Source organism: Macrotis lagotis, chromosome 6 (assembly GCF_037893015.1).
Source record: "Macrotis lagotis isolate mMagLag1 chromosome 6, bilby.v1.9.chrom.fasta, whole genome shotgun sequence".
Taxonomy (NCBI): domain Eukaryota; kingdom Metazoa; phylum Chordata; class Mammalia; order Peramelemorphia; family Peramelidae; genus Macrotis; species Macrotis lagotis.
Genome location: NC_133663.1, coordinates 179725899 through 179737848, shown reverse-complemented (window position 1 = coordinate 179737848; position 11950 = coordinate 179725899). Strand labels below are relative to the sequence as shown.

Genomic DNA, 11950 nt, shown 5'->3' with positions numbered 1-11950 from the left:
ACATTGTAGGCATAGAACTCATTCATTATAAAGAAAAAGAAATGGCAAATGGAGTTTCATGTGTGAAGAACGGAAAAAAATCAGAGTTAGAGCAAAGAATTTGTGAAGAAGATAATTCATGGGGTGGCTAGGTGGCGCAATGGATAGAGCACCAGCCCTGGAGTCAGGAGTACCCTGAGTTCAAATCTGGCCTCAGACACTTAATAATTGCCTAGTTGCGTGGCCTTGGGCAAGCCAATTAACCCCATTGCCTCGCAAAAAAACCTTAAAAAAAGAAGATAATTCATAATATGGCTATAATGTTAAGTTAGGACCAGATTATGAAAGATTTTATATAGCAGGGTTTACATTTGATCTTAAAAATAACAGAAATTTGTTGAGAAGGGGAAGCTGGACCAACGCTGTAGAAATATCATTTTGACAGTTATAGAGAATATGAATTGGAGAGAAATTTGAAGCAGGGACACTAATTAGCATCTTATTGAAATAGTCCAAGTGGGTGATGTGATGTTTTTAACAGGGTGAAGGACATAGGACTAGAGAGTAGGAGCTGGGTGTGAGTTTTGGTATGCAAGTCAAACTGATGAAACTTAGTAATTGATTTAGTTATATGAGGTGAAGGCAAGTCAATATGTCAAGGATGACAATGAAATTGCAAATCTGGGTAATAAGAAGATAGCTTACCTAGAAGTCATTGGCCTAGGGAGGGTAATTAAACTGAGGGAATTGTTGAAGTCATCAAGTAAGAAAATGTAAAGGGAGGAAGACTGAGGATATAACTTTAAGAAACATGGTTTCATGTTTCCTGGTTTTATGACTAGATCATAATTAAAGTGGCACAAGGAAGAAGGAGGATTAAAATGAAGGTTTATGTATAAGAAAGTGATTGCTTGTCATGGAATTGGCTGAGCTGTGACTGTGATCCTACTGTTCTATTCTGATGTCTCATCATGGCAATAAGATCATCCTAGAGTCTCAAAAGTTATGACAGTGGAGCATTAGTTATGGAGAGCCTTAATGAGTTGGAATATTTTCAATCTGTCAATTATCTGAGAAAGAGCCCAAATAACTATGAAGAAGTTATAACATCTCTACTGATAGATTTATGTTCTGGAATCTGAAAAGTAATGAAAACCATCTACTAAGTCATGGAAGCACTAAGAAACACATAGATTAAATGTGATAAAATCAAGAGTCTTTCTGAAGTTCTAATATATAAATGTGTAAATGTGAAAGAGGAAAAAAGGAAAGAACGATGTACTCAGGGTGTCTCTGAATGAAAAGTAATGAAGTAGTGAAGAAGATATGTTGGATCAGAGAGGCACTTAGTGGTATCATTGGCCCCAAACAGGGTGATTATTGTCCTGAGTGAGAGAGTTAATTAGAGATATGTAGTAGTCCAATGACGATTCCCCATACAGTCCATCATTATTTTTGTATATGGAATAGCAAAGTCACTCTGAGAATGCCTATGTATTTGGAGTGTTTAATCTACTTCCCCGATGACGAAATCTTTCAGGTTTCAGGACAGAAAATCATCTCTTCCTTAACTAAATTGCCAGAATGAAATAAATGTTAATGAAGAAGGCTGAGGGCTTTAAATGGAGTTTTAAATGATTCCACAGTTTGATCCAGAGCAGTGACATGTTGTTCAGTCTGACTCTGAGACCTCATTTGGCAAAGATTTTGAAATGGTTTGGCATTTCCTTCTCCAGATCATTTTACAGACAAGGAAACTGAGGGAAACAGAATTAAGTGACTTGCCCAGAATTACCCAGCCAGATTTCAGTTCAGGAAGATGGGTCTTCGTTATTGAGATCTAGTAACCCACTGAAATGTTTGTCCTTCATTTTCAAAGAAAACCATGATAATAGGGAGGTGATGCCATGACAAGTACATGAATTGTATTTGACTGAGGGGGTGTTGTGTTATATCACCAGCCTCCAGAACCACCTGGATCCAGTAGCCAGATATGAATCAGGACAACTGGAGATAGCCCTAGATGCAAGGCAAGTCAGGGTTAAGTGACTTGCTCAAGGTCACACAGCCAGTATATGTCTGGAATCACATTTGCACTCCAGTCCTCCAGACTCCAGGACCAGCACTCTACCCACTGCCCATCCACTATATTAATTAGCTGATCATAACAACAATGGCGCTAAACTCAAATAGAAATGGATCCTGACTGGCAGCATGTTTATTTAAAGCCCCCCAAATTTATATTATCTATGTTGTACTATTTTTTAATTTATTTTGTTAAGCATTTTGCAATACATTTTATTCTAACTTGGGTCCCAACCTTGACATATTTGTTCTGGAAGTCTTTTGTACATATATATATTCAATAGATTCAATAGGCTACTTTCAAAATTTACCACAATCCTTTCCTTTCCTGGGAAATGGGACAAACTCCATCTCTGGACCAAGAATCAAGTTTCCTTGCTTTATCTGAAACTTCTGAATTCCTTACTAGGCTCATATGTACATGGATATGGATTTCATTTATATGACTAAGTGAACCAGAAAGACAAGAATGATAAACTGCATTAAAGCCTGAAACACAACTAATAAAAAACAACAACACAAAGCAAAATATTGGTTTATCTTCACTGCAGAGAATATTCCAGTTGTTCTTTCTTGTTTGAGAAAATTTTAGAAGATGAACACTTGCTTAAATTCAAACTGCTTCTTTAGGTATATTAAAAAAAACCCACAACTTTAGTTCAGTCAAAAAAATTACTCTGGGTTTAATTTTGTGTTCATACAACTGATGTTTTTTCTTTCAGTTAAGTTAGATTGGGTACAAATCCTTGATTAGAACTTGTGGGGTAAAAAAGAATTAATTAAAACTCCAGTTACAGTAATATGTGGATGGACAAGTATTTCCATAAAGGATACACATATTCCCAGTGCAGAAACCAAAGTCTTTATTTGTCCTAAAACTTCCAGCCAAATATAAACCACAACAGATGTTGGTTTTCATTTTCTTGAGCTATTCTAAATCAAACTGTACTTCACAGGAATTAGCTCTCTTCATTTTTCTTGTCTTGAGTCAAATGGTCTCCTTTTTTCTCTCTCCTCTATTCAACAAATCAGCATAGTTGACACATTTATACCTGAACCAGGTTTAGTTGAATGAATGGCATTATTAGATTGAATTCCCTAATTTTATTTTTTCCCTCAGTACACTAACCAGAGAAGAAAATGACTCTACCTTTACCCATTGAAACAACTATATAATTCTTTATGAGTTCCTGCTAAGAATTCAGAAATAGCTTTTAAAAACATAACTTGGCATCAGTAGTAATTGTGATATTGCCAAAAATGCATAAGCAGTTTCTACCAGGAGATAAAGTATCTTGGACTTTTTAATAGAATTTACCTTGTGAAGGGAGCTGAAACGGGTGTCAGGTGTAAGTGAGACAAGAGCATAGCAGACAGACCAGTGAAAATACCATGTTCCCTCTTGAAATTGAGATGGGAGTAATGAGCATGCTAAGGATACAAACTGATTGCAAAACAGGTCTGAGACCACTGCAATATTCTTTAGAACTTTAAAGTCATATTATGTCTTTCCACTATCAAAATTTACAGATATGCAATTATTTCAGTGAAGTTACAATATTTGAGGTGGCTCAGTGAATGGAGCACTATACCTAAAGTCAGGAAGATCTAAGTTCAAATGTGATCTCAGACATTTACTTCTTCATGACCAGAGGCAAATCAATTAATCAGTGCTTGTCTCAGTTTCTTTATCTGTAAAAATAGGAATAATAATAGTACTTATCTCCCAGGGTTGTTGTTGTTCTATAGAGATGCTAACCATTATTTTCATATTCACAGAGAAAGCTCATTTTAATGTGTGTAAATGGTATTGAACAAATGTCTCTCATAGCTTCATTTTAGTTATTAAAAACTAAATGATGCCAGTGTTTTCTCATTTTTTTCAGTAGCTTTTGCTTTTAGGTGATACGTTTGATGAAATTGAGTAAAATAAATCTTCCTCAAACTATGGTTTGATTATTTAGTACTAAAATAAATATGTCCACTCATCTATTATATTTATCCAGGAAAAATTCATAGCTTTGGCTAAACATGGTACAGGGTAGAGCAGCATTTCTTTTATATGTGATGTTTCCAGACATCTCCAATCCATCACACATATGCCAGAGAATGATATGTGAAGCCATTTCAACAGCTACCTGAAACTTCTCAGCAGAAATCACTATTCAGATTTCCATTATTTTCTCAGAGGGTTAGCATTATACCCCCTCTACTTAAAGAACACATAACTTCCTTGTACAGCGTCATCTTTATTATGAGAGGAAAAACTCTGAAAAGTGAAGTTGGGAAGAGGAAGTCAGAGAGTTCACTGAACTCAGGAAATCCATCCCCAAGACTTTTTTTCAAAATTTCCTCACTATATCACACTGTTTAGCCATGATGTGAAATGCAATGTGAATAACTCTTTCATAATCCCAATTTTCTCCATCACAGTTTCAATATATTATGGTTTGGCATCAGAAATTATATGGGAATTTTTTGAGAGTTTTGCAGAAATTGCAGATAATGTGCAAAGGTCAGTAGATGACACAGAAAATGTTTAGAATTTTAGATATGTATAAATGTCTGATATTGTATATTTTATCTTTTGATACTATAATAATTCAGACTTCTCTTATATTTAGTGAAGGTCAAAATTTTATGTGAATTTTCCAGATCATAGGTTTGCCATGCTCCTAACCCCAGTTATATGGATGGGATAATTGTAGTTGGAAAAATCTTGGTCTTGGAATCAAGAAAACTGGATCCAAATTCCAATTGCTTTTCTCTCATAGGCAAGTCAATTCACATTTTAGAACCTCAGTTCTGTCTTCTATAAAATAGAGATGAAAGTATTTGTCCTATCTCTAACCCTTTAAAATCTTAAAGTTGCAAACCCTAAAGTATAAAGTGATTGAACAATTATTGTTAGATCCCTAGTACAAATACAAAAGTTGGAAAATAATAAAGAACTGAGGTGGGTAGGGACAGAACACATTGATGTTTTCAACAAATAACATGGGTGGGTGTAGGGTGTGTTCAGGGAAGACCAATACCTCTACTCTGATGACTGCTGAACCCTTTCAGGGCTGGTCACCTTTGGTGTCCATCTGATCCATTTAACTCTTACCTGTGACTCCAAGAAGCTGTAGCTTGCATAGTGGTCATTCCCAGGTAAACCATTATGGTAGACAGGCTAAATCAGATGAGTTTAGACAGAGGAGTCTAAAACTCACTGACAATTTAGAGGGATGTCCACCCCAAGTATGTGAAGGCTTGTCCACCCCAAGTATGTGAAGGCTTCCCCTGGTGGAATGGGCAGATTAAAACAATTTGTTCTAAGGATCATGAAGGTACATGAGGGCATAGAGCTTGGTCAGACCTTAAAGATACCAAGGTCAAACAGTGCATTTAGAACAATTTCTAGTTGTCTTGACTTTGTATTGCTATTGGACTATGATGACTCTGGAATTGAGAGTAAGACTGATGACTTCATGCAACTCTGCCTCACTCACATCGAATTTATGCACAAATCAAAAGAAATCACCCATACCAGTTTACCATTTTTAAGTCCTGTGACATCAGACAAATGATGAAGCATCAATTGTAGATATACTAGGAGCAAAAGTCACAACTCTGCCCATAGGCAGCCCAATAAATAGTGACATCTTTTCATGAAAGTAACAGTGGGATTTGGCAGCCCCTTGGTATCTGAGCAGCCTTTTAAGGATTTCATTGCTCACCTCCTAGTGTGAAGAAGGGCTAGAAAATGTGTCCTAAAAGTTGTCTGATTACCCAATACTGGACTGATTATTTCCACAGGCAGGGATCCCAATCTGTGGCTGAAAGACAAAAACATATGTACAAAACCCCCTGCAAAGACGATTTTGCTCATCATCTGTTCAAGGAATGTCCACACACTCATAGACAAAACAAAATCCTGTGGACCGAAAAGAGGAAAACCTCTTGTGACAGTACCGTCAGCAGGTATTATATCCAAATAGCAGCCCTCAAGTGAAACATGACTGGCAAATGAAGGCCAATTTACTAAACTTAGAGCTGGATACATTTTCTGATGTAGCCATAGTGAAGTAGAGTCTTGTAAAGCTGGTATAGGTTTTGCAATCAAAACTATTAGACTAATTGGGTCAACAAGATTGTATGCCTACCAAACGTTGTGAATATTAGGATCATGAGAATGTGAGATTCTTTCTGAAAAATGCCACATCCACCATCATTAATTAGTTTATATGAACCCATCACAGTTTTTGTTTTGTTTTTCTTTTCCCCAGACAGATGATTTATTTAGCAGGACATATACCTGCAGAAACAAATCAAGCCCAAGATTTTTGGTAGGCAAGGACAGTGACCATAACTTTCCACACAGTTACTATACAATTTGGAGGGAGTGAAAAACAAAAATAGGATTATAGGGATTGAGACACCTTGTTTCTTATTGGTATAGAGGATTAGTATAGAGTGTTACATTGTAGAGGTGGAAACATTGAGATGAGCGGAAGAGAGGTAGTTTTATGACAATCCTTAAGTTGAGTACCAGTTGGGAGGGGAAATCTTGGAACCTCCAAAACCAGTTGACTTCCAAGAAGATTAAATTTAACTTTATAAAATGGATAGAGGCAAAATAAAGTCACTAATGCTGTTTAATTTTAAATACACATACATACACACATATACACACATAGTTTTGAGAGCCTCAGCAAAATGTTTAAGGAATTGATTAAATGCAGAAGGATCAAGATCTGAACAAAATGGTCCCTGTCAGAAAAAGAGACTTTTAAACCCCTTCAAAACACAACCAGCTTCAAGGCAGCACCCAGCTCTGGAAAGACATATTGATAGCCACTGGCCAGAGTCCTTTGAGGTCTCATCTTCTGATCCTCCAGCAGCATGGCAGCACATTCTTGCTAAAGATTCTTGTACAGTAGGACTGAGCAGAGGAAGGAAGGCAGAACTGCCCAGGGAAGCACCCAAGGACTTTACAAACTCAGCACTGGTGGAGAAGTTCTAGAGAAACCCCATTCAGGATCCCATTAACATGATTCTTCTCCCTGGTTCATGGACAAGGATCCTTGACATGTGGATACAGGGAAAGAGCTGTTGGCCTGAACAAATGGGCCCATCGAGGCCTAAGCAAAAGGGCAGTGGAATTTGACTGATGCCACTACCCCCCATAGTCCAACTTGTGGCATCTCTAGGGAATTTGGTTGTTGCTTCCCATTTGGACAACAGGTTTGAGAAGAAGTCAAAATCACCACCAGGACTACTTTTATCACACTCAGCAGTCTGATAATAATAAATTGTGCTTGTGACCAATGTTGGGGTCGGGGTGGTTGGAGGAATAGTGGATCTGTTCAATAACTGTATACAATATTTGGGTAGTATCAAGACAGCTGCTGAGTAAGTTCCTTTGGTAGACCTCATTCTACCTTTGGAAGAAGTTGAGAATTTTCTCCCCAGAGAAGCTGACCCCAGAGTGCAACCCGAGTGAATGAACTCATTCCAAGAGACACAATTAGTACCAGGGTGGCAGGAGAGCATGGCTACCTCATGTCTTCAAGAGTATAGCAAGTGAGTCAGGGGCCCTCTTGAAAAAGCCCATTCTACCACATAAGCACCTTCATTTTGGCAGCCAGTGTCCTTGATAAGGTTTTTTTAAAAAGTCATGTAGACCTCGATACCTTTACTATCAATGTACTAAAAGAGGACTAATGGAAAAAGACTGGGAGTCCTTGGGAGGAATGGAGTTGGAAATGGCAAATACAATGATCACTTACTACTCAAGACTTGTGCATCTCATGATCTTCTCCTCACCAACACTGTCTTCTGATTACCTAAATATAATAAAACTTCCTGGATGCACCCTTGCACCTTGGCTTTAATTGACTATGTGATTGAAAAGAGAAGAAATAGACAGGATGTGAGAGTGACAGAGACCATGTGTGGTGCAGTGGTGGATTGATCATAGACTTAACCTCTCCAAACTAAATATTCATATTTGAAATAATTGACCCCAAGGCAAAATGACTACCAGAAGAATTAATGTCAACAAATTAGATTCTTTGAGCTGAAAGTGAGTATGATGCTAACTTGGAGGGAAACTGAGCCCATATATAGTTGGCAACAGTGGAACATAAAAAAGAATGGTCAACTTTCAGAGATTTGATATACAGCACTGCATTTGTTCATCCAGGTTAGAACACTTGGAAACATGAAGATTGGTTTGACAAAAATGATGGGGAAATACAGATGCTGCTAAGTGAAAAATGAGAACTCCACAAGGTTTACCAGCAGGATAGTTCATTCATCTCTAAGAAGGCATCATTTAAATCCATCAAACATGAAGACTAAATGAAGGATAGAGAGATACAGGATTCTTGGCTCAGTAAGAAGTCCGATGAAATTCAGTTTTATTCTGATTATACAATCCAAAGTGCTTTTATGATACCCTGAAGGCTAATTATGGTTCAAGGACCTATGATACATTACAACTACTCAGTGCTGATGGAATTACATTAATTACTAATAAGGACATGATCCTAAAAAGATGGGTTGAACAAATCCATACTGTTCTCAACAGACTGTCATCAGTCAATGTTGAAGACATTGACTGTTTTCCTCTGGTTGAAGTCAATTCCTTTCCTAGTTGAACTTCCAAATGAAGAAGAGGTTTTGAATGCTATTAGCCTCCTTTCATGTGGCAAAGCACCTGGTGCTGATTCTATCATTGCTGAGATTTACAAGGCAGAGGTTCCACTGCTCATAGAAGGGTTGACTGAAATCTTTTAGATTGTACAGCAAGAGAAGGTTATTTCCTAGGAGTTCAAGGATGCCTCCCTTGGCCATCTCTTTAAAGGAAAATGAAATAAGTTGCCTTGTAACAATCACTTGGGAGTCTCTATCTTAGCCATTGCTGGCAAGATTATTGCCAGAGTCCTCTTTAATAAGTTTAATAGGTTGACCATTTATTTGAAAGATGGTCTTTTATCTGAGAGTCAGTATAGTTTCAGAAAGGGCCAGGAATGATATGACATTTGCTGCCTGACAACTCCAGGAGAAATGCCAGGAGCAGAACAGATTTGTTTATAATATTTGTATATCTGACCAAGACCTTTGATACTGTTAGTCATGTGAGATGGTGAAAAATTATGTCAAAATTTGGTTGCCTGGAGAAGATCATCAGTATTATGTGATAATTGCATGATGGCATACTTGCCCAGGTTCTGGATGTTTATGGATTTTCCCAGTCACTAATAGACTGAAATAATGTGTGCTTTCTCCCATGATTTATAGTATGCTGTTGTTTAGCATTTTTAGCATGTTGTCAAATTCCTTATCAAGGACAGCTACCAAACTAATGATAAATTCTTCATCCTGAAAAGGCTACAAGACAAGACATAAATGGAAGGACTATTGGTACAAGATTTTCTATTTGCAAATGATTATACACTCAGTGAAGTCTTTGAAACTTAGATGCAACAAGGTGCAGATCAATTGTCTGCTTCCCGTGCTAATTTTGGCCTAACAATCAACTCCAAGAAAACACAGGTGCTCCATCAGTCACCACCACATCATCCATATGTGGAACTATTGATTTTAGCAAATGGAGAAGTTTTGAATACTGTGGATGTTTACTTAGACAATATAAGTTCTATTGTGCTAATCTTGTGAAACCTGTGACAGTATATAGCAGCACCATGTCAGGAAACTGAATAGCTTCTGTTTGAATTGTCTTAAAAAGATTCTGAAGATCACCTGAAAGGCTAAGATAGCAGACTCAGAGATCCTTAATGGAACTAAACTGTCAAACCCTACTACAGAGAGCATAACTCTGATGTAGTAGACGTGTTATTCAAAAATGCAAATTGTATGGTGGCAAAAAACCCCAACTATTTTATGGAGAATTCACAAAGGGCAAATGCTCACCTGATGCTCTGAAAAAGCATTGCAAGAACATTCTCCTGGTTTCTCTTCAGAACTTTATGGCACAGTGGATAGAGTGCAGGACCTGGAGTTCAGGAGGCCCTGAGTTCAACTTTGACCTCAGACACTTAATAATTACCTAGCTATGTGACCTTGTTCATTTAACCCCATTGTCTTGCAAAAACAAACAAACCATTATAAGAACTTTGGAATTTATTGTACTACATGGGAGACAAGGCACAGGATAACCCAGCATGGTGTGCCCTCATAAGACAAGGTATTGTGCTCTAGGAGCAAAGAAGAACTGGATTAGCTCAAAGGAAATGTGAGATGCACAAATTTAGAGAATTCTCCCCAAATGTTCACATGACTGACCTTGAGTAGAGAATTCTGAGTTTTCATTGGTCTGATAAGTCATAGTTGGACATTATTGAAACAAGACTCTAATGTTGTGATGTCATTTTGATCCCCTTCAAGAATGAAAGACAACAACCAACCAAAAATCAATTGACAAGAAATCTTAGCCTGTAATGACAATTCTGGGACATTTTAAGTCATCCAAGAAAGAATACAGTAATATGCAGTCTTATGACTTTTAATATCTCCAAATGAATAATGAGTCATGCATTTATTTTCTTTCAGAGTGGCTACATCTTCACCTCAGATATCCCTGGAAGTACCCCCTGAAGATCCTGGAGTATCTTTTCCCTAATGCTATTGGTTCAAACCTCTTCTTGTGTTTTCTTTCCCCTCCTATTAACTGTCAGTAATTCACATCACTTTCCAGTTACTATTTAACTAATTAACTTTGATTAGCATTTACAAATGGGGTATTTACTTTAATGATATAATTATAATGGAAGTGTAAGCATTCCTCTTCTCCCTACATTTGGGGGATATACTGTCTTCAGTATTGCCTCAATCTCTTTTTTCATAGCATAGTTCCTACAGCTTTCACACTGTTGAGTGAGTCTTTGTCTTATCTATCATTAGGATGGGTCTCAAAGACTGATTATATTCCCCACTTCAGGGACTATAGCTGGATCTGGATACAAACTCTAGAATGGCCTTAATTTTAGCACCTTCAAATAAAAAGAGTAAACAAATCCTGAGAAAAAGAATTAAGACTCCTATTTGTGGGCTCCATGTCTCTACTTCTCCCCCACCCTCAAATGCCACTTAAGAAGTCACACCAAGAAAAGAGTGAAATACTGTACCTTTGGAATAGTACCTTTCTAATTCTCTGCCCACCTTGATTACCATCTATACAGCCAATCAGAAAGGTCTTCATGTGTCTAGCAGAATAAAACCAGTCATAAAATATCTCCCATGCTCTGAATTTCACACAGGAATTACATCAAATGTGCATTCTATACATGTTCATAAGGCCTGGGCTCAAAGGCAAGTTTCCCAATATAGAACTATTGGGTTTGTAGAATCAGAAATCAACAGTGATATCAAGGTTGTGAATTTAGGTAATAGGAATGATAGTGATATTCTCAATAATATTAAGGACATTTTGATAAAGTATGGGTTTAGGATGGAACCTGTTTTATACTTTAGACATTTTGAGTTTGGGGGTAATGCCTAATATGCAGTTTATGAGGTTGTATTGATTATCAGGAGAAACATTAGTGCTGGATATACTGTTCTTGAAGTCACATGTATAGAGATCATATTTGAACTAAGAGAGCTAATGAAATAATCAAATGAATATATATATATATATATATATATATGCCTATCTATCTGTCTGTCTATTTATCTATCTGAAAAAAAAGGAATCCAGAGTAAAAACTTGTAATATATTCACTTATCATGGGTGTCATATGAATGATGATTCATAAAGAAGAATGGAAAAGAACAGAAAATATTCAGGAGAGCATGATCCACAATTTCAAATGTGGCGAAGAAGCAAAGGACGATGAATATTGAGAAAAAAAATCACTTTGCTCTCTCTAGGCCA

The 11950-nt window shown here is 37.1% G+C and overlaps 1 pseudogene; it reads right to left on the bottom strand.

Annotated features, from left to right (window-relative positions):
• Positions 1 to 6848: 6848 nt before the first annotated feature.
• LOC141492294 (epimerase family protein SDR39U1-like) lies at positions 6849 to 7602 on the bottom strand (annotated as a pseudogene).
• Positions 7603 to 11950: the final 4348 nt, after the last annotated feature.